A 20,961-nucleotide genomic window follows, 5' to 3' on the forward strand; every position below is an offset into this window, starting at 1 on the left:
CTCAGAGTCAAGAGTCTCTAGAATTGATGCAGCTTCAGTGCAAATTAACAGAAAAATCTCAGCAGAACTGCAGCTATGAGCTCTCACAATTCTCTGAGTTTATGGACCAGAGCAGTAGCAATCCAGTGAAGATTAAATTGAATCAACCAGGAAGCTTTCATGAGGAGGTGCCATCAACGTATCATCTAAGAAAGGACACAGGGAAGAATCTCAGGCATATGTCAAGAGAGAGGCCCAAAGACAACTCATCAAGATTCTCAGAACACTACATAGTGAAGTGTCTGGGGGCAGCTTTTGAAAAGGAAACAATAAGTGACTGGTTATGTCACTCGAGGAAAGACTTAGGGAATGAATTATTAAATGTCTCAAGGGAATACATAGATGAGAAAAAAAGGAAAAATATCTTAAAATTTCATTTGTGAAAGAAGTATTGGCAGATCACTGAGGGGAAGATCCATTTGGGTGTGTGTCGTTCATGGCTTGCTGACACCAGTACGGTACCTCCTGCTGGGTGTTCTCATATCAATACGGAAGACAAATCTGGATCCACTGCTGGGTGGGGTCTACCACCAGACTACCACTCTGCAGCTTTCCTTTCTTGATCTTAACACCCAAGAGATGCTAGAAACCCATCTTTTAAGGTTTTGAGTGAGTCAGAAGTGGGGACTGCCCCTCAAGGTCCTAGAATCCATAAAATTCTATACATTGAGAAAAGCCCAACCATGGTCACTTTCTTAAATCAATTTTCCCTCCCCAGCCACTCTTATTTCTGGGGTGGACTCCAAAGCCAAGATTTCTAAGATCTTTAGAAGAAGCACTCAAGTTTTTCAAGGAGATGAGGTGCTAACAATAATTTCAGTCCCCATCCTGGATTGTCCTCTCCCTGTCACCTCACCTGTGGGCAAAGAAGGACAGGGTGCCAAGAGACGATCACCCTCTGATGTCGATCATGGGCTTGCACAGGACTTCCAGACAATTGAGGCTGGCAGGAAGATGCGTCTGCCCCTCACATATAGCACTGTAGACAACATGAGTCAGAATGAGACTGTCACAGCCGATAGACACAGCCCAGAGCTGCCTGCAAGTCAAGACAGGGCTGGGCATGAGCCAAGGGACCAGCAAGTAAGTTCTAGTAACAGAGGAGAAATGCTTCAGGACAGAGGGATGGTGGATATAAATTTAGGACATTTTCTCCAGGCCAACGTGTCTAGGGAGATATTCAAGGCTAGGGAACTCTGTGCTCCAGAATCAAAATCTAGAGACAGCTTGACAACCAGTAAGCTGGGAAACTCCCAAGTGAAGAATGTAGGTATGAATAAATCAGAAACTACCCTGATCACTGAATGCCCCCCATTGCCAAGAATATCGGTTTCCCAACATCCTGGGCTATCAAACTTGCAAAAGCAGTTGATTAATGAGTTAAAGTTTAAATTGAAAGTGAGGAGCCTAGCCAGGCTCAAGATCATCCCACTGGCCTGTCTTTTATGTCAGAAAACTTGTCTTTAAAGTCCTTAGCTTCCCAGGCACTGCATGCCTACTTGGAGAACAGAGCAATCATCATGGAGCAGAAGCAGGAGCCTTTGTCCCCTGTGCGTGTCTCAGGGATGACACTTTTGTCTCATTTCACTCTTCCCCCTTTTGGTCGAAAAAGTCTTCTAAATCCCTTGATGCTGAGTCTCAGCTCATTCTAGGATTTCTGTCCCATGTTGCCAGGAAGGTCCACACCCCTGGGAGTCATGTCCCACGCAGACAGGGGGAGGGTGGTGAGTCTGCTTGCTGTGTTGGCTGGAGAGAGAGGCCACATCTGAGCAACAAAAGAGGTTCTCTTGGGGGTGACTCTAAGGCCTAACTTTTTTTAATATAATTTTTAAAATTTATTAATTAAAGAAATTAACAAACAAAAACATTAACCTATCATTCCTTTCTACATATATAATCAGTAATTCTCAATATCATCACATATAATCAGATATTCATAATTTCTTTGAACATTTGCATCAATTCAGAAAAAGAAATAAAAAGACAACAGAAAAAGAAATAAAACGATAACAGAAAAAAAAGATTATATGTACCATACCCCTTACCCCTCCCTTTCATTGATCACTAGCATTTCAAACTAAATTAATTTTAACATTTGTTCCCCATATTATTTATTTTTATTCCATATGTTGTACTCATCTGTTGACATGGTAGATAATAGGAGCATCAGACACAAAGTTTACATAGTCACATTGTGAAAGTTATATCATTATTCAATCATCATCAAGAAACATGGCTACTGGAACACAGCTCTACATTTTCAGGTAGTTCCCTCCAGCCTCTCCACTACATCTTTTTTTTTTTTTTTTAACTTTTTTTATTAATTAAAAAAATTAACAAACAAAACATTAAGAGATCATTCCATTCTACATATACAATCGGTAATTCTTAATATCACCACATAGTTGCATATTCATCATTTCTTAGAACATTTGCATCAATTTAGAAAAAGAAAAAGACAACAGAAAAAGAAATAAAACGATAACAGAGAAAAACAAGATTATACATACCATACCCCTTACCCCTCGTTTTCATTTACCACTAGCATTTCAAACTAAATTTATTTTAACATTTGTTCCCCCTATTATTTATTTTTATTCCATATGTTCTACTTTCTGCTGATATAGTAGCTAAAAGGAACATCAGACACAAGGTTTTCACATTCGCAGAGTCTCATTGTGAAAGCTATATCATTGTTCAATCATCATCAAGAAACATGGCTACTGGAACACAGCTCTACATTTTCAGGCAGTTCCCTCCAGCCTCTCCACTACATCTTGAACAACAAGGTGATATCTACTTAATGCATAAGAATAACCTCCAGGATAACCTCTCAACTCTGTTTGGAATCTCTCAGCCATTGACACTTAGTCTCATTTCACTCTTCCCCCTTTGGTCGAGAAGGTTCTCTCAATCCCTTGATGTTAATTCTCAGCTCATTCTAGGGTTTTTCTCAGTCCCTTGACGCTGAGTCTCAGCTCATTCCAGGATCCCCGTCCCTCGTTGCTAGGAAGGTCCACACCCCTGGGAGTCATGTCCCACGCAGAGAGGGGGAGGGTGGTGAGACTGCTCCTGGTGTTGGCTGGAGAGAGAGGCCACTTCTGAGCAACAGAAGAGGTTCTCTTGGGGGTGACTCTTAGGCCTAAATTTTAAGTAGACTTGACCTATCCTTTGTGGGGTTAAGTTTCATGTGAACAAACCCCAAGCCTGGGGGCTCAGCCGATAGCTTTGATTGTCCACACTGCTTGTGAGAATATCAAGAATTCAACTTGGGGAAGTTGAGTTTCTCCCCACTCTCACCATTCCCCGAAGGGGGCTTGCAAATACTTTTCCAGTCACTGATCAAATCACTCTGGGATTCATCGGGGCATCACTCTGGACAAACCAACAAAATCTCATGTCCTACCTGAGATTCCAAGTACTTATGACATTCAATCAAACTATCTACATGAGTTATATTAGGAAATGCTCTAGTCAAAATATAAATTTTGTAACAAATAAACATTTTTTGCTTTAGTCTCACACATAAGGTGACATTTTAAAGTATTAATTATCATCTATTTTCAACACCCTGCAATAATGACATTCCTTTGTTCTTCCTCAGGCAAAAACATTTCTTAAATTTGTACATTGTACATTTCACTATTATTATACACTCTAGGCATTCCTAGATTATACCATCTCAATCTTTACCATCTATCTTTCTTTCTGATTTCATTTATGTCCCCAGTCCTCCTCCCTCTATCATTCTCACATGCAGGTTCATTCAGTGTTTTAACATAATTACATTACTGCTAGGTAGTATTGTGCTGTCCATATCTGAGATTTTATATTCAGTCCTGTTGCACAGTCTGTATCCCTTCAGCTCCAATCACCCAATATCTCACCCTATTTCTATCTCCTGATGATCTCTGTTACCAAGGAAATATTCTAAGTTTATTCACTAATGTCAGTTCATATCAGTGAGACCATACAGTATTTGTCCTTTTGTTTCTGGGTAATCACACTCAGCATAATGTCCTTAAGGTCCATTCATGTTGTTACATACTTCATAACTTTATTCTGTCTTACAGCTGCATAATATTTCATCTTATGTAAATGTCACAGTTTGTTTAGTCAACTGTCTGTTGATGGACATTTTGGCTGTTTCCATCACTTGGTAATTGTTAATAATGTTGCTATAAACATGTAAATGTCCATTTGTGTCCTTGGCCTCGTGACCTTTGAGTAGAGACAGCATATATACATGGGTCCTGTTTTTTAAACCATTCTGCCAGACTATGTCTTTTGATTGGAGAGTTTAATCCATTAACATTCAGTGTTATTACTGTATGGGTAGTACTTTCTTCTCCTATTTTGCCTTCTGGATTTTATATGTCATATCTAATTTTCCTTCCTTTTACCTTTACTCATAGTCTTCCTTTCTACACTCTTCTCCACACCTCTCTCTTCTGTCTTCGTATCTGTCTCTAGTGTTCCCTTTAGTATTTCTTGCAGAGCTGGTCTCTTGGTCACAAATTCTCTCAGTGATTTTTTGTCTGAAAATGTTTTCATTTCTCCCTCATTTTTGAAGGACAATTTTGCTGGATATAGAATTCTTGGTTGGCAGTTTCTCTCTTTTAATAATTTAAATATATTATCCCACTGTCTTCTCGCCTCCATGGTTTCTGCTGAGAGATCTGCGCACAGTCTTATTGGGCTTCCCTTGTATGTGATGGATTGCTTTTCTCTTGCTGCTTTCAAGATCCTCTCTTTCTCTCTGACCTTGGACATTCTGATTATTAAATGTCTTGGAGTATGTCTATTTGGATCTGTTCTCTTTGGGGTACGCTGCACTTCTTGGATCTGTAATTTTAAGTCCTTCATAAGAGTTGGGAAATTTTCAGTGATAATTTCCTCCATTAGTTTTTCTCCTCCTTTTCCATTCTCTTCTCCTTCTGGGACACCCACAACATGTATATTCATGCGCTTCATATTGTCTTTCAATTCCCTGAGTCCCTGCTCATATTTTTCCATTTTTTTCCTATAGTTTCTGTTTCTTGTTGGATTTCAGATGTTCTGTCCTCCGGTTCATTAATCCTATGTTCTGCCTCTCGAAATCTACCACTGTAGGTTTCCATCGTTTTTTTCATCTCCTCTACTGTGTCTTTCATTCCCATAAGTTCTGTGATTTGTTTTTTCAGACTTTCGGTTTCTTCTTTTTGTTCCTTCCTTGCCTTTTTTATATCCTCCCTCAATTCATTGATTTTGTTTTTAATGAGGTTTTCCATGTCTGTTCGTACATTCTGAATTAATTGTTTCAACTCCTGTATCTCATTTGAATTGTTGGTTTGTTCCTTTGACTGGGCCATATCTTCAGTTTTCCTAGTGTGATTTGTTATTTTTTGCTTGTGTCTAGGCATTTAATTACCTTAAGTAGTTTATTGTGGAGATTGTTTTCACTCCTATTGCCTAGGGTTTTCTTGCTGGATGAATTTGTTGTCTGTCTGTTCTTTGACATTCATTTCAGCTTTTTCTGGACCACTAGCTTAGGTTTTGTTTAACAGAGGATAATTTTTCAGTTCTTGTTTTTTTGTTTCTTGCCCTGCCTGTATGGTGCCTTTCCCCCTCATCCTTAGTAGGTTCTACTTAGATATTATAGATCCCAGCCGAATTTTCCCAGACCGAACTGGCCCCCTATCAGAAGGAAAGAGTCACCTGCATCATTTTTCCCTGAGGGTGAGACCCAGCAGTTTGAAAGACTTTCTGTGAAGTCTCTGGATTCTGTTTTTCTTATCCTGCCCAGTATGTGGCACTTGTCTGCCTGCAGGTCCCACCAGCATAAGATGATGTGGTACCTTTAACTTTGGCAGACTCTCCCTGCTGGGGACCTGGTGGAGACACAGGAGAGGCTGTAGGTTTTTTTAATGGCTTCAAATTACCAAGCCCTGGGGTCTGAATTCCTGGAGGGAGGGATTCCACCTGAGTTCACCCCTCCCCTGGGGAAGGCACAGGCTCTAGACAAGCCCTCAAATGAAGTTGTTTCTGTCAATGCCTGGGGCAGTTGCAGCCTGAGAAGCCCTGCTGCTGAATCCAAAGGCAGTCAAGCCTTTTTAGAAACACAGCCACAAAAACCTCTGTTTCTTTTTTTTCTTTTTCCGCCAGTCCTGCCCCCTTAGCACTGGGGCAAAAATCAGCGACCTCTGCTTTGACAAGGTTCAACTGAGCTGGGGGCCTATTTTTATTAGTCAGAATTTGTGAATTAATTCCGCAACTGGTGTTTGGTTGTGCTCAGCCCCTGCTGCTGTTAAAGCCCCTTTCTTTTCCCCTCTGGGAAGCAGCCTGGAGGGGAGGGGCGCTGGCCACCGCGGGTTGGGGAACTCATGGTTCTGGGGGGGCTCACAGCCAGCCCAGCTGGTCCAGACTGGGGTACGCTGTGTGTCCAATCACTGACGTGGCCCCAGGAGCTGTTCTGTACTGTTTCTGGTTATTTAGTAGGTGTTCTGGAGGACGAACTAAATCCTGCACCTTGCTAAGCGGCCATCTTGGCTCCTGCTCTCACATCTTTATTCTTTAGGTGCTTTTATAAGATTTTTCCCTTTAAAAAATTTACAATTGTGTCACTATCATGTGCCTGGATCTGTCTTTCTTTGCATTTCTCATGCTTGGGATTCACTGAGATTCTTGAATGTGTAGCTTGATGTCTTTCAACAGATTTTGGAAAATTCTCAGACATTATCCCTTCAAATTTTACTTCTGCCCTGTTTGTGCTCCTCATTTTTAAGGGGCTCTTTACATATTATAATTTTAAAAACGATGTCCCATATTAATTTTATGCTTTTTCTATATGTCCATTCTTTTTCCTGAGTCTTTATTCTGGATAATTTATTTTGTGATATCTAGCATAGTTCACAATTTCCCTCTTCCATGTGTCTGATCAGCTGTTAAACATATCCATTGACTTAGTGAGTTTGGTTAGTGTATTTTCAGTTCTAGAATTTCTATTTGAATATTTTTTTAATAAGCTTACAGTTCTAAGTTGAAATTCTTCTATTTGTAATTTCTTGAGCACATGAACCGTAATTATTTTCAAGTCTGTGCCTTATAACTTCACTATCTGGATATCCCATTGGCCTTTTTTTTACTATTAAACTTTTAATTTTGCGGTCATTGTAGATTAGATGGTGTTTCCATCTACCAAATTTATTTTACTCTTTGTCTCCCTATTATTTATGTATTTATTTTTATCCATAGCTTTTACTCATCTTTCCATACCCTGGATATAAGGAGCATCAGACACAATGTTCTCACACTCACACAGTCACATTGTAAATGTTATATCTTTATACAATCGTCTTCAAGAATCTAGGTTATTAGAACACAGTTCAACAGTTTCAAGTACTTCCCTCTAGCTACTCTAGTACACATAAAGTAAAAAGGGATACCTATATAATGCATAAAAATAATCTCTAGGATAATCTCTCGACTCGGTTTGAAATCTCTCAGCCACTGAAACTTTATTGTTTCTCATTTCTCTCCTCCCCCTTTTGGTCAAGAAGTCTTTCTCAATCTCTTGATACTGGGTCCTGGCTTATCCTAGGATTTCTGTCCATGTTGCTAGAGAGATTTACATCCCCTAGCAACATGGACATCATGTTTCAAGTAGGACGGAGGGCAGTGAGTTCACATGCTGAGTTGGCTGAGAGAGAGGCCACATCTGAGCAACAAAAGAGATTATCTGGGGGTGGCTCTTAGGCCTAATTTTAAGTAGAATTAGCCTATCCTTTGCAGAAATAAGTTTCATAGGGACGAACTCTGAGATCGAGGGCTTGGCCTATTGATTTCGTTGTCCCCACTGCTTGCGAGATTATCAGAAATTCTCCAAATGGGGAAGTTGAATATTTCTCCCTTTCTCCCCATTCTCCCAAGGGGTCTTTGCATATACTTCTTTATTCACTGCGCAAATCACTCTGGGATTTATCGGGGCATCACACTAACCTGGACAAACCAACAAAATGTCATGCCCTATTCAAGATTCCATATACTTATGGTGTTCAACACATGCTAACTTTTTATTGAATGCCTAACATTGCGTAAGAAAAAAATTAGCATTTATGTGAGGGGTTAAATGATGTTCCTCCAGAGATTATTTATTTTTGCTTCTGGAAAACTGTTGGGATAGGGGCAGACACCTTATCCCAGTCAAGAGATGGGATTGGAATTGGAATTAAGTCTTTAGGAGGGAGGGCTGGAGGATTTCCAATTTATCAACACTGCAAATGTAACCCTTTAGGGTCCTACTGAAAGCCAGGGTCTTTTACCAGAGCCCCTCATGCTGAACTCCAACTTTTAGCTGAAAACTCTTCTATCTGTCATCTAATTTCTTGAGATATTAACCAACTGAGCAGCTATTGCTGTCTGTTCAACTTTTTACCATTGGCTGAAAGTGAACAAGTGCCTCAAGAGGGAAGCTGTAGCCCCCAAATTCAGGCTCACCTCTCTCAACTTCTCTCTGGGGTTTTTGTCCCTCAACTCCACCCTCTCTTGAGACCTCTCTGATGTCTTCATTGGGTGTTTTAAATAGGTTGTTCAGTTTTTCTGGTTTTTCTCAGTGGGAGAATTGGCCCACAACAGAAATCTCCATCACTGGACTTTGATTCTCAAGTCAGCGTTTTGACATCCCTGAGGTACGAAGGGGATCTAAAATCTCAGACAACATAGTGCAACACGCGAGTGCATCTCCTGATGTCAGACTGGATTAAAATCCCAGTGTCGCCACTTCCTAGTTGTGTGATCTTGAGCAAGTTATCTAACCTCTCTGGGCCTCAGTTTTCTTGTAGTACCTTCTTCATAGAATTGAGTAGACAATGTATGTCAAGTGCTCAGAGCAGTGAGTGCCTGGCACATAGTAAGCAATCAATATATACCAAATATTATTGTAATAGTTGGGTTCAGGTGTCAACTTGGCCAGGTGAGATGCCCAGTTGTTCCGTTGTTGTGGACCTAAATCATCAGCATGTGAATTTCATCTATGGCTGATTACATCTGTGGTCCGCTAAGGGGAGTGTCTTCCTCAGTGAGAGACTTAAAAGGAGACATCAGAAGACAGCTCAGTACAGCTCATCAGCACAGCCCACCACAACTCAGCTCAGAACTCAGAGCAGCTCAGGCCCAGATGTTTAGAGATGCGGAAAGGGATCACCCTGAGGAAAGCTATTTGACTTAGAAGCCAGGAGAGAAGCCCAGCAGACATTGCCATGTGCCTTCCCATGTGACAGAGAAAGCCAGAGGAAAGTTAGTTACCTTTCTTCTGAGGAACTGTAAATTTGTAACTAAATAACTCCCCTTATTAAAAGCTGATCATCTCTGGTGTGTTGCATTCTGGCAGCTTTAGCAAATCAAAACAATTAATATGCAGCACATAAGTATTAAGCACCTACCCTGTGCCAAGTGATGGATGTATACTGTGGTGAAGAATACGTATATGGTTCTTGATCTCATGGGGCTGACAGTATATTCAAGGGGACACTCTGGTTTCCTACAGTAAACAAGGACCTACAAGTACACAAGGACAGATCAAAGAGAGATGCATGCTGTGGAGAGAATTAATGAGGATGGGAGAGAACTGCCTGGGTCCAAGCTGAGTGAGAAGGGCTTAGTTCTCAATTCTTGGGCACACGATGAGGTCATGGTGAATGGCAGAAAGTGACAAAGCAGCTACGTAAGGCTGGGTGGTCAGCCAAAGCTTCTGTGATTGCCGAATGATGAGCTGAGACTTGAATGACAGGACGGGGTGAGTCTCGTGGGAACTGGGGAGAGAACTTTCCCAGGTTGAGACAACAAACATATTTGCTGGTATGTTTGGGGAGCAGAGAGGAGATCAGTGCATTCAGAGTATAAAGGGATAAGGGGAGAGGATTACTAATGAGATCTGGGAGATCTTTGTCAGGGTTAAAGTCTAGATTTTATTGGAAGTATACCAGGAAGCACTGGAGAGTTTTACAGACAGAGGAGAATGACAATATTCTGATGCCCAGATGATCATTCTGGATTTTATGGAGAAATCTTTTTTAATTTAATTTATTTTGTACTATCAAACCAAAACAGCATACAAACATGAACATTCTTAACATACAAACATTCCATGTCTGGTAGACAATCAATGGCTCACGATATCATCACATAGTAATATATTCATCACCATGGTCATTTTTGAGAACATTTGCATCACTCCAGAAAAAGAATTAAAAAAAGAAAAGAAAAAACTCACACTTACCATACCCCTTACCCTTCCCTTTCATTGACCACTTGTATGTCCATCTACTCAATAGATTTTAACCTTTGTTCCCCCTATTTTTTTCTATATCCCTTACTACTCCCTTTCACTGTTCACTAGTATTTCAATCTACTCAATTTATTTTAACGTTTGTTCCCCCTATTATTTATTTATTTTTAATCCATATGTTTTACTCATCTGTCCATATCGTAGATAAAAGGAGCATCAGACACAAGGGTTTCACAATCACACAGTCACATTGCAAAAGCTTTATCATTATACAATCATCTTCAAGAAACATGGGCTACTGGAACACAGCTCTACAGTTTCCAGCACTTCCCTCCAGCCTTTCTAATACATCTTAAACCAAAAAGGGGATATCTATAAAATGCATAAGAAGAACCTCCAGGGTAACCCCCCGACTCTGTTTGAAATTTCACAGCCACTGACACTTTATTTCATCTCATTTCTCTCTTCCCCTTTTTGGCCAACAAAATTTTCTCAGTCCCTTGATGCTGAGTCCCAGCTCATTCTAGGATTTCTGTCCCACATTGCCAGGCAGGTTTACACCCCTGGGAGTCATGTCCTACATAGAGGGGGAGGGCAGTGAGTTTATTTGCTGTGTTGGCTGAGAGATAGGCCACTTCTGAACAACAAAAGAGGTTCTTTGGGGATGACTCTTAGGCCTAATTTTAAGTAGCCTTAGTCTATCCTTTGCGGGGGTAAGTTTCATATGAACAAACCCCAAGATTGAGGACTCAGCCTATTGATTTGGTTGTCCCCACTGCTTGCGAGAATATCAGGGATTCTTATGGAGAAATTTAAAAAGCAATTTCATTGAGATATATTCACACATTACATAATCTATCTAAAGTATATAATTAATGGCCCACAGTATCATATAGTTGTGCACTCATCACTGCAATCAATTTTAGAATATTTTCATTTCTCCAAAAATAAAACAAAAATAAAAAAGAATACCCAAATACCCAAAACTAATACCCTGTGTTAGTTTGCAAGCTGCTGGAATGTGATATACCAGAACTGGAACCACTCTTGTAAAGGGGAATTTAATAAGTTACAAGTTTACAGTTCTAAGCCTATGGAAATGTCCGAACTAAGGCATCCAGGGAAAGATACCTTAATCCAAGAAAGGTTGATGCATCTGGAACACCTCTGTCAGCTTGGAAGTTATGCTGGTCCCTTCCTCCTGGGCTCTGTTGCTTTCAGCCTCTGATCTGTGTAGATTCCTCACTTTTCTTCTCTGGGGCTGGCTTTTATCTCTTGGCCTCCCTTGGCTCTGTCCAGATTCTAGCTTGCTTAACATCTCATGGCAGTGTCTGCTGGGCTCCAGACATCTGTGTCGCTGCTTTCCAAACGTCGGCATCTGTGTCAGCTCTGCTCTGAAGTTTCTGTCTGCTCTCTCTCTGTCGGCGCTAAGGTTTCTGTCATTTCTTTCAACTCTGACTCTCACCGAAATGTTTCCTCTTCTAAAGGATTCCAGTAATCTAATCAAGACCCACCTAGAATGGGTAGAGTCACATCTCAATCTAATCGAAGATCGCACCCACATTAGGAGTTTCACATCTCCGTGGAGAAAACCTAATCAAAAGTTACTGCCCTACCGTATTGAATTAGGATGAAAAGAAACAGCTGTCCCCAGAAGACTAAGTCAGTATTAAAACATGGCTTTTCCGGGGTACACAATATTTTCAAACCAGTACACTCTGCAATTATTTATCTATTTTTATTTTTTGTCTCATCTGTCCATACATGGTTAAAGGAAGGGTCAGTCATAAGGTTTTCATAAACACACAATCACATGATAAAAGCCTTATAGTTATACAATCATCATCAAGAATCAAGGCTACTGGATGACAGTTCAGCAGTTTCAGGTATTTCCTTCTAGCTATTCTAATACACTAGAAATGAGAAAGGAATATCTGAACACATAATTCTTAATACATAAGAATAACCTCTAGAATGATCTCTCAACACTTTTTGAAATTTCCTAGCCATGGAAACTGTATTTTGTTCCATTTCTTTTCCCCTATTTGGTCAAGGAGGCATTCTGAATCCCGCAATACCAGGGCCCAGCTATCCCTGGGAGTCATGCCCCATGTTGAAGGGAGAGTAGTGAGTTTATTTGCAGAGTTAATTGAGAGAGAGGCCACGTATGAGCAAAAAAAAAAAAAAAAAAAAAAAGAGGTTTAGCATCTCCTTTGCAGGAATACGTTTTATAAGAGCAAACCCCAAGATCGAGGGCTTGACTTATTAAATTGGGAGTCCCTAATGCTTGAGAGAATATCAGGAATTTCCCAGGTGGGGAAGTTTAATATTTCCATATTTTTCCCCAGTCCCTCAAGGGGACTTTGCAAATATTTTTTATTTTCTGCCCATGATACTCTCGGATATATTGGGGTATTACATTAAATTACAGAACAACAAAATTTCATTCCCTATTCTATGGTCTATGTAAATATGAGAACAGATTTTAAGAGAGCCCATTGCAGTTGTACAACTGAAAGACAAGGTGGCTTGGAACAAGGTGGTAGTAGAAATGAAAAAGAGTGAAGAGATTTGAGATATGTGTGGTGGAGTCAATAGGTGATGGACTAAATAAGTTAGGTGTTTCAGTTTGTGAAAGCTGCTGGAATGCAATACACCAGAAATGGATTGGCTTTCACCAAGGGGATTTAATAGGTTAAAAATTTACAGTTCTAAGGCCATGAAAATGTCCAAATTAAGGCATCAACAAGAGGATAGCTTCACTCAAGAAAGGCAGATCTTATCCAGGGTTTCTCTATCACATGGGAAGGTACATGGTGACATCACCTGTCCTTCTGTCCTGGCTTCTAGTTTCAAATGGTTCTCTCAGGTTCTGGCATCTCCTGGGGTGTTTTCTTTCTGCATCTCCAAACATCTGTGTCTGAGCTTTCTCCAAAATGTTTCCCTCTTAAAGGACTTCAGTAAGTCAATTAAGACCCACCTTTGATGGGTGGGGTCCCATCTCCAGGAAAACAATCTAATCAAAAGTTCCCACTCACAACTGGATGGGTCACATCTATATGGAAACAACCTGATCAAAAGTTCCCACCCACAATAGGTCTGTACCTACAAGACTGGATTTAGAAGAACATGGCTTTTCTGGGGTACATCACAGTTTCAAACCAGCACAGTAAACAAAAGAAAAGTTAGAAGCTAATGGTGATATTTGGATTTTTAATTTGAGCAACTGGGAGATGATGGGGCCATTTATTGAGAGAGGGAAAGACTAGGGTAGGGGGTAGGGGGAAGAACAGGATTTAGTTTTGGACATATTAATTTTGAGGTTTCTGGATATAGAAAAGTGTAGTTCAGGGAAAGGTCTAGAAAGGTCTAGAAAGGAGTCCTAGCTTTGAAATCAGCAGCAGATAGATAATACCTAAAGCCATGGACGTGGATGAGATTTCCTCGGGGGAGTGTCCAGAGAGAAAGAATGAAGAGTTCTTGGACAGAGCCCTAGGAAACTGCAGCATTTAGAGGCCAGAGAGATGAGGAAGAAGTAGGATGAGCCTGAGAAGGAGCAGCCCATGAAGTAGACTAGTGATTCTCAAAGTGTGGTCCCAGGACTCACCTCCCCAGAATCACCTGGCACTTGAGCGTATAGAATATCAGGCCTCACCCCAGACCTACTGACTCAGGCACCTGAGGGGTAGGGCCTAGCGATCTAGACTTGAACACGTCCTCCAGAGTGACTGTGATAACAGCTGACGTTGAGGACCACTGAAGTAGAAGTAAACCAGGAGAGAGTGTGTCTTGGAGGGCACAAGAAGAGTGATTCCAGAAGGAAGGAGTGGTTAACTTTGTGTCAAATGCTGCTAAGAGTTCAACTAAGATGAGGATAGAGGCCTAGCCTTGGATTCTATGACCTGGTCATTGCTGGCCTTGACAAGAGCGATTTCAGTGGAGTGGTGGGGGCAACAGCTGGATGGGAACTGACCGAGGAGTAAGTGAGAGGGGACAGAAGTGGCCACAAAGATTCTAAGTCTGCTGCGCAGTGAAAAGTTAACTCAGCAGGCTTGAGGTGTTCAAACCCTGCTTATTCCAAAGAAAGGAGTGATCCTTGACCAGCTCCTGGGAGATGTCCTCTGCGTCCTTGGAATAACCTGTTGAATAAGAGTGCCTTGGTACATCTAGGCATTAGAATACATTACACCGTTTAGGCTGACAGTGGGATTTATGGTGAATGCCTGTTTTTGTTCACCTGGGGCCCTGGACCAGCTGTATGATTTTGACCTCTTGGAGTGGGGAGCTAGAAACTGAATAGTTAAGGGCAGTCACATGGGTGGTCCACACCTGCATGGCTGATGTTCAATGAAAACTCTGGACACCAAGACTCCGGTGAGCTTCTCTGGCGGGCAATACTCTGTAAATGTTGTCACACATTGTTCTTGGGAGAATTAAGTGCTGTCTGGAGGACTTTACTGGGAGAGGATAGCTGGAAGCTCTGGCCTGGTCTCTTCAGGATTCTGCCCATCTTAGTTTTCCAGAGCTGTGACAAATGCCATGCAATGGGTTGGCTTAACACAGGAATTTATTGTCTCATGGTTTCAAAGGCCAAAAGTCCAAAATCAAGATGTCAGGAGGGCCATGCTTTCTCTAAGAGTTGACAGAGTTTTGGTGCTGGCAGTCCTACATACCATGTCCAAATGCTTCATTCTCCCTTCCTGTGGCTTCTTCTGACTTCTGGCTTCTTCTGGTTTCTGCTGACTGACTGCATCCTCCCTTTCTAAGGCCTTCAGTCTTATGGATTAAATCCTACCCTGATTCAGTCTGGCCACACCTAAATGGGATCTTTGAAGATCTTATCTGCAAGTGAGTGCACACCCTGACTCATCTTCACATAGTCAGGATTTGTGATACTATTTATAAATGGATTCACACAAAGGGGAAGGTGGATTAAGACCTGAACATGTCTCTCGTGGGGTACATGACTCATTCCCCAACACTGCCCTATCTACCACTTTGCTTTGCTGATTTTAATCAGTATCCTCTCACTGTCATAAATCTTTTTTTAAAATATTTTTATTGCTAAAACTTAATGTACAAATATTCTTAGCATACAAACATTCCATACATGGTGTATAATCAGTGGCTCACAATATCACTGCATAGTTGTGTATTCATCATCATGGTCATTTTTCAGAACATTTTCATTACTCCAGAAAAGAAATAAAAAGAAAAAAGAAAAAACACATATATATCATACCCCTTACCCCTCCTCTCATTGACCACTAGTATTTCCATCTGCCCAATTTATTTTAACCTTTGTCCCCATAGTATTTATTTCTGTATTAAAAAATTATTTTTAATGAGAAAAATCTTCACACACATACTTTCTAGACATGGTGCACAATTGATGGCTCATAATATCATCCCATAGTTGTGTATTCATCACTATGATCATTTTTTAGAAACTTGCATTATTCCAAAAAGAAATAAAAAGAAAGAAGAAAACACTCATACATATCATACACCTTACCCCTTCCTCTCATTGACCACTAGCATTTCTGTCTACCAAATTTATTTTACCCTTTTCCCCCATTATTTATTTATTTTTATCCCTGCTTTTTTTAATCACTATTTTTTTACTCATCTGTCCATACCCTGGATATAAGGAGCATCAGAAATGAGGTTCTCACAATCACACAGTCACATTGTAAATGTTACATCTTTATACAATCACCTTCAAGAATCCAGGCTACTGGAACACAACTCAATAGTTTCAGGTACTTCCCTCTAGCCACTCCAATACACCATAAACTAAAAAGGGATATCTATATAATGCATAAGAATAACCTCCAGGAAAACCTCTTGACTCTGTTTGAAATCTCTTAGCCACTGACACTTTTTTTTTTCTCATTTCTCTCTTCCTCCTGTTGGTCAAGAAGATTTCGCAACCCCTTGATGCCAGTCCTGGCTCATCCTAGGATTTCTGTCCCACATTGCTAGGGAGATTTAAACCTCTGGCAATCATGTCCCACATAGCAGGGGAGGGCAGTGAGTTCACTTGCCATGTCAGCTTAGAGAGAGGCCACATTTGAGCAACAAAAGAGGTTCTCTGGGGGTGGCTGCTAGGCCTAATTTTAAGTAAGTTTAGCTTATCCTTTGCAGAAATGTTTCATAGGGGTGAACCCCAAGATCAAGGGCTAGGCCTGTTGATTTGGTCGTCCCCACTGATTGCGAGAATATCAGAAATTCTCCAAATGAGGAAGTTGAATATTTTCCTCTTTTTCCCCATTCCTCCAAGGGGTCTTGCAAATGCTTCTTTATTCACTGTCCAAATCATTCTGGGATTCATAGGGACATCACACTAACCTGGCCAAACCAACAAAATGTCATGCCCTATTCAAGATTCCGTGTACTTATGGTGTTCAACTAAACTGACCATATAAGTTAAATTAGGAAATGCACTACCTGTAATATAAATTTTGCACCAAACAAATATCTCTTCCTTTAGTCTCACACAGAAGTCAAAGTTTTAAAATATGGATGATATCACCCTTTACCCGGTCTTCTGATATACCTAAGTCCTATCCAGATCAGCTTCATTCATATCTCTACTCGATGTCTGATCACTTTTCAGCTTTTTAAACAGTTCCTGTGTGGAATACTATTGACTTTCATAGCTTCAGAGCTCTAACTCTGAGTCTGAGGTGTCGCAGCAATACCCAAGGTTTCTGGGAAAGACCATGTTATATACAAACAGCTCAGCATCTCAGAGTTTAGAATTACCACCGTAATAAATCTTAACCATGAGCATAATGGCTTTTCTCAGTTCTGTGAGTTCTTACAGCAAATCATTGAAACTGAATCTTAGAGACCCCTAACACACTTTTTCAAGTTTTGTAGTGAAAGGAGTAAAGAAATGAGTTATTTTGGGAGGAGGATATTGGCTCAAGGCAGGGGGAGTTGGGATCTTGTTTAAGGAAGGAGAATGTAGGGAATATTTGCATTCCACTGGGTTGACTAAGTAGGCAAGAAGAAGTTGGTAATTTTGAAGCAATGCTCTTCAGGAGGTGAGGGCCGTGGATCCAGCATACAAGTGTCTCTGATAGGAGCACGGACAGTTAATTCAGAGTGACAGGAAGGAAGCCCGAGGATATGGGGACAGCGCAGGTCTGTGGGTTAACTCGGTGGTGATGAAGAGGGAAGGCTGGACTGGCTGTTTCCTTAATGCAGGATGAGGTAAGGCTGCCCCTAAGCAGGTAGAGGTGGGGGTGGAGGGCTGTAGATTTGAGGAGAGAGCATCTGAAATAGCCATTTTGGAGAGCAGGGAATCAAACCAGGTAAATGTGCTAAGATGGCAGGGGAGTGTGAAACACCCCTTGGAGAGCTCAGCCATGAATTTAAAATGAGATGGTCAACACGAGCCGAACCCTGTGCTTTTGTGCATCAGTGTTCAGCTCTGAAGGTGCAGGTATGAAGCACGTGGACAGCTGGGCTCAGCCGGGGTGGAACACGGCCAGCTGAGTGGGACAGAAGGGAGAAAGGGTGTTTGCAAGTAAATCAGTGCAAAGGGAGGATAAACAAGACGTACTTGTCTGCAGCTTAATTTTGCTTAGTGGTAAGTATTTAAAAGCATCTTTATTTTAAAACAAATCTAGATTCATCCTGGAATACAATGTAAAAAAAGCATGCGCATTTTCCAGGTTGCTCAGTAGAACTGAAATACAATCTTTTCCCAGGTGAAGTGCTACTTCCAGTTATATCTTCTGGCCCTCATGGGGTTGAATTCAGTCTTGTTGGGAGTTTGGGGAGCTTTTGAAAAGTCTGGAGAACCCCATCCTACTGGTGTGATCATGCAATGCCCCTGACTGGCACTCCAACCATTTCCCAGGGGTCGTCTGAATACAGAGCCCAAGCAAGAGCGGTGGCAATTTTATTAGGGCAGGAGGGCAAGGCCTTTGTGCCCCCAGGGTGATGTGAACAGGGAGGGCTAAGGACTAGATCGAGGCTCCCCCAGGGATGGGGTGGGTGCTGGGTGGATAGGGTGAGTAGTGGACTCTGATGCTGGTATGGGGAGGCCCTGCCCTGCACCCTACCCCATGTTCCCAGGACCCCCAATGGGAGGCAACAGTCTGGGGGATCAGGTAAGTGACCCAGACAGTGGGGGCCCAGCGTGCAAGGGACCCAGTTCCTGGAACTGGGGCACAGGGTGGGGATGGGTGCTAGGAAGGAGGCCAAAGCCCAGTTCTCAGAACTGGGACAGCTTCCATGTGGGACTGTCCTTCCTGCACACATCCTGGGGAACGGGGAGCGTCTGAACCTGGAGGAACCTGGAGGAACCCTTCAGGTTGGGAGAGGGGCTGTTTGGGGTTGGGTGAAACTCGGGGCCGTCCAGGGGCAGACGTCTCTTCTGCCTTTACCTCCTCCCTACCCAGCAACCCCCGGCATAGCCTGAGCCCTGCAAAGAACAGTCTCAGAATAAACGTCATGTTTATTTTGAACATTCAAATTTACAAAAACAAAAAAGTAACAAAACTGTGACTTATATCATACACGCACACCCATACACACACAGGTTGCATGTCAGGTCAACTTATGTACAAAATCAGGTGAGGAGAGAGAGGGGGATGGGTTCCTGGGGGAGGTGGGTCTGCACAGGGTGCACTGATCTCATGGTGACACGCAACTTGCCGTGCTTGTCACGGCTTGGCCCGGCCCGGCCCCACGTGACACCCTTCCCCACCCAGCAGGGTCAGGGGTCAGGGGTCAGGGTGGGTGCTGCAGGTGGAATGGTGGGCAGCTGGGATGAAGAGGGGCAGAAAGTGATCCCATCTCCTGGGATCCACTTTCCTCGGGCCAAAGGTCCTGGGAAACACAGAAAGGAGGAACCAGTTTTGGGGGAAGAGGGGCATTTTGTCATGGAGAGAGGGTTGAACCCAGAGTCAGAAATGCGGGTTCGGGTCTTCCCGAGTCTCAGCCATGTGAGCTCAGCTAAGCCGTCCACCCTCCCTGGCCGTGGCTTCCTCATCCATCCAATGAGGTTTTGGCCCCTCTCAGAGCCCTTCCTGCCCAAATCTGTGGTCTGAGGTCATGCACAGCTGTGGCAAGGAGATTCGCACCCTTGGGATGTTGGCTGGGACTCCATGTACCACAAAAGTGTGTGTGTGGGGGGTCTGGCAGGTAACAGCTGTAAAGCACCTGGCACAGGGCTTGGTCCAGAGCAGGCATTTGAGAAATTTCAGTCTCTATTTCCCTGCCTGGGACTCTTGGGGGGACATTCCAGCTTCCTTTACCCTTTCAGCACTCCTAGAAATCCAGCCATGTTAGAGAAGGGCTGGGGCTGTTGGGCTCAGAGGGAGTGCCATCCCCTGCTGGAGTGGGCTGATACCCTGCCAATGGCCTTACCCAAGGTGGAGGGATCCTGGTCCAAGGGCTGGCCCCTCCTATGCCTCTGTCCCTCTACCAACCCCCATGGGCTGGGGAATGAGGTCAGACACATCCCTTCAGGCTGAAACACTCCAAGGGTGATGGTGCCCAAATCTCACCCACAGAGTGGGAGCAGGGGGATCCCATCCCTTTGGGCGGAAGGGTGAGCCTTGGCTCTAACCTGCCTTGGTTTGAAATCTGGGCTCCATCACTTGCAGGCTGATTGACACTGGGCAAGTTACTTAACCTCTCTGTGCCCCAGTTTTCCATCTATGCAATGTGGCTAATAGTCCCCAACGGTATAACTTGTGTTGGGAGGGTGATGAGATAGTGCCCATGAAGCACGGCACAGGGCCTGATGCTTTCAAGGGCATGACAAATGGGGCACCATCATCGTTGTTACCAGGGTAACTCAGGGGCATGGCTGAGCACTGCTTTTAGCGCCTGGTTTGCTGTCTTCTTGCATATACCTGAAGAGGCCAAGGAAGATATCAGACTGGAGGCCAAAGCGTGGATGTTCAGCATATGTTTGTAGAATGATAAATGGATGTGGGGAGGGTGGAACTTTGGGGCTTTCACCTTCCTGGAGTGGCAATGGGGTCCCAGGCCCCTCACCAATGACCCAGATTCAGAGCCTGTACCCCAATGTCTCCATTTGTTCTGTTCCCTCTGGGAGACTGACCCGGGTGAGTGCAAGGAACCACGCTCAGCTGCCAGCGGTCTCATTATACCCGTGAGGAAGCAGAAGGGACTTGGGGTGGTGTGTCTGAATGGGTTCAAGTGACCAAATGGTGTCAACTCCCTTCTAAGGCCTGTCCCTCCTGTATCTCCTCTACTAAAGCTACTTCCTTCAAAACAATAACAGAGACCCAAGAAAGCCCAATGTCCCCGAGAGCTATATTCTAAGTTCTGCCATCACCCCAGCAACAGCATGTATCATTATGGATGAGACACCTGACCCAGCACTCCAGCTGATGTCACTGGCCGTTACTGGAGCAACCTAGGTCTCAGCAGGTTCTGGCCAAAACACACCATTGCTCCCTCCAGGAGGAGTTGGATCAGAGAGGTGGAATAATCTGTTCGTGCTCTTGAAATGGAAAACAAGGATCTGGGGGCTAGAGGCCACAAGGCTTGGAGAAGATTCCATGGCATAAGGCCCCTCAGTCTCCAGTCCCTGCATCAGGCCTCAGGCCAAGTGGCCAGGGGAATAGATGGGGAGAATAAGAGAAGGAGGCAAAAGACACCAGTAT

General features: G+C 42.9%; 1 pseudogene across 1 annotated transcript in view; it reads left to right on the forward strand.

Annotated features, from left to right (window-relative positions):
• The window catches only part of LOC143690400 (spermatogenesis-associated protein 31D3-like), a 45,920-nt pseudogene that overhangs the window by 23,593 nt on the left and 1,366 nt on the right, over positions 1 to 20,961 (forward strand). The gene's annotated exons all lie outside the window — the stretch shown is intronic.

This window comes from Tamandua tetradactyla, chromosome 7 (assembly GCF_023851605.1).
Source record: "Tamandua tetradactyla isolate mTamTet1 chromosome 7, mTamTet1.pri, whole genome shotgun sequence".
NCBI lineage: Eukaryota > Metazoa > Chordata > Mammalia > Pilosa > Myrmecophagidae > Tamandua > Tamandua tetradactyla.